The sequence below is a fragment of the Pteropus medius genome, unplaced genomic scaffold, assembly GCF_902729225.1.
Source record: "Pteropus medius unplaced genomic scaffold, Ma_sr-lr_union100, whole genome shotgun sequence".
NCBI lineage: Eukaryota > Metazoa > Chordata > Mammalia > Chiroptera > Pteropodidae > Pteropus > Pteropus medius.
Genome location: NW_024345599.1, coordinates 43,662 through 46,983, shown reverse-complemented (window position 1 = coordinate 46,983; position 3,322 = coordinate 43,662). Strand labels below are relative to the sequence as shown.

The 3,322-nt window shown below is 36.6% G+C and overlaps 1 pseudogene; it reads left to right on the top strand.

The window, feature by feature from the left end:
- Positions 1–803: 803 nt before the first annotated feature.
- Positions 804–923, top strand: LOC120611592 (uncharacterized; annotated as a pseudogene).
- Positions 924–3,322: the final 2,399 nt, after the last annotated feature.

Genomic DNA, 3,322 nt, shown 5'->3' with positions numbered 1-3,322 from the left:
GACACCATAACCAGGTAAGGATAACATGAAAAAAGAAAACTACAGACCAATATCACTCATGAAAACAGATGCAAACCGAATACAGCAACATATTAAAAGGATTATATACCACAATCAAGTGGCTTCATCCCAGGGACACAAGGATGGTTAAACATGTGCAAATCAATTAATGCGATACACCACATAAACAAATTAAAAAATAAGAATCATATGATTATATCAATAGATGCAATAAAAGTCTTCGACAAGATACAGCATCCATTTATGATCAAAACACTTAACAAAATCGGTACAGAAGGAAAGTACCTTAATATAATAAAGGCCATTAATGACAAACCCTCAGCCAACATTATACTTCATGGTGAAAAGTGAAAAGCCTTCCCTCTAAAATCAGGAACAAGGCAAGGCTGTCCCACTATCTCCACTGTCATTCAATATAACATCGGAGGTCCTAGCAAGTGCAATCAGACAAGAGAAAGATATAAAAGGCATCCAAATAGGAAACAGAGAAGTCAAACTGTCACTATTTGCAGATGACATGATTCTCTATATAGAAAACCCTAAAGACCCACAAGAACACCACTAGAAATAAGCAAATATAGTAAAATCTCTGGATACAAAGTCAACATTCAAAAATCCATAGCATTCCTATACTCTAATAATGAAGTGTCAGAAAAAGAAGTGGAAAAAATAATTCCTTTTGCAATTGCAACAAAAAGAATAAAATACCTAAGAATAAATTTAACAAAACATGTAAAGGATCTATGTAATGAAAACTACAAAACCCTATTAAAAGTAATCGAGTCTACGGCCATGCTACCCTGAACAAGCCCGATCCCCTCTGATCCCGAAAGCTAAGCAGGGTCAGGCCTGGTTAATACTTGGATGGGAGACCACCTAGGAAAAACAAGGTGCTGTAGGCATAAAAAAATAAAAAATAATAAAGGATTGTAAGATGACAAGGTCCTTGCAATCTGTGAGATCAACCAAGTGTTATGTCACCTAAAATAAAAATAAATAATAAAAGAAATTAAAGAAGATACAAAGAAATGGAAAGATATTCCGTGTTCTTAGATTGGAAGAATCAACATAGTTAAAATGACCATGCTACCTACAGATTTTAATGCAATCTTCATCAAAATCTTATCGGCATATTTTAAAGAAATAGAACAAAAAATCATCAGATTTGTATGGAAGCACAAAAGACCCCGAATTGCCAAAGCCATCCTGAGAAAAAAGAGCAAGGCTGGAGGCATCAATCTGCCTGACTTCAAATTATACTACAAAGTGACAATAATCAAAATGGCATGGTATTGGCAGAAAATCAGACACACGGACCAGTGGAACAGAATCGAGAGTCCAGAAGGAAACCCATATTTATATTGGCAAATAATTTTCAACAAAAAAGCCAAAATTATACAGTGGAGAAAGGAAAGCCTCTTCAATCAATGGTGCTGGGAAAACTGGAAAGCCACCTGCAAAAGAATGAAACTAGACTGTTGTCTATCACCACACACCAAAATTAACCCAAAATGGATTAGGTACCTGAATATAAGACCTGAAACAATAAAATGCATAGAAGAAAACATAGGAACTGAACTCAAGGACTTTGGACTTAAAGAGGATTTTATAAATTTGACCTCAAAGAAAAGGGAAGTAATAGCTAAAATAAATGAATGGGACTACGTCGAAGTAAAAACTTCTGCTCAGCAAAAGAAATCATCAACAAGGTGAAGAGCAACTATCCGAATGGGAAAATATATTTGCAAGCAACACCTCTGGTAAGGACCTAATATCCAAAATATGCAAAGAACTCATACAACTCATTAACAACAACAACAACAACAACAACAACAGCAACAACAAAAACACAAATGATCCAATCAAAAAATGGATAAATGACCTGAAGAGATACTTCTCCCTAGAGGACACACAAATGGCCAGCAAAGAAATGAAAAGATGTTCCTCATTGCTATTATTAGAGAAATGCAAATCAAAATCACAATGAGATACCATCTCACACCTGTTAGAATAGCTATAATCAACAGGACAAGTAATAACAAATGCTGGAGAGGATGTGGAGAAAAAGAAACCCTCATACACTGCTGGTGGGACTGCAAATTGGTACAGCCACTATGGAAAACAGTATGGAAGTTCCTCAGAAAACTAAGAATTGATCTACCATATGTTCTAGCAATCCCTCTACTGGGTATTTATCCTAAAGACTTGAAAACCATATCCGAAAAGATATTTGCACACCGATGTTCATAGCTGCATATTCACAGTGACCAGGACATGGAAGCAACCGAAGTGTCCTACGATAGATGATTGGCTAAAGAAGCAGTGATACATATATATGATGGAATATTACTCAGCCATAAGAAGAGGTGAAATACTGCCATTTGTGACAACCTGGATTGATCTAGAGATAATCATGCTAAATGACATAAGCCAGACAGAAAATGTTGTAAATTACATGATATCATTTATATTTGGGATATAAGCATAAAAGCAACAAATGAACAGGACAAACAAACAGAGACTCATGGACATGGACTGTAGACTAGTGGTTACCAGAGGATATGGTGTGGTAAAGCGGGAGCTGGTGGGCCTTTGTCCGTGGGGGTCCCGATAGCAGGGGGGTTTGGGGGAGGCATGTGGCAGTGTGAATAGCTCTCTCCTCCGTCCAAATCATCCTGAAACTAAGACTTTCAAAGTGGACATCAGCGCCTCCCTAAAACTCTGGGCTCTCTGAGAGATAATAAAATACTCAGTGCCACTTTTAAGTAGTAATGCCTCATTATATTAGCAACCTGCCTAATAAGCACTAGGCCTAAAAAAAGAAATCTCAGCAGCCTGTTTTCTACTACAAACCATCAATCATCCTCCTGCTATAATAAATCATCCATCTGTATATGCTCTGTGACCTCACACCTATGCTCAGTGTGTGCCAGACTTCATCTCAACCTGCTACTACAGATGGAAGAACACTACCACCATACAAAATTTTATAGGTAATGATAATATCATCCTCTAATCCTATCTATCCATCATCAGTGTTTTTGAAAACTGGTATCTCACTTTCATAATATCCCTCTCCTATCATAGTATCAATATACTATCATAGTCCTAAATCCCTCTCATAATAATTCCCTCTCAAAATAATAATAATAATAATAATAAATATCCCTCTATGAAGGGGAAGTCGTCTGCAGCCCATTGACAATGGCGCATGTATTGCACATATTTGTATTTTGGGTCGTATCTTTTAGACACATTTGCTTTACAACATGTACTTACTCATACACATATGTGTATCATC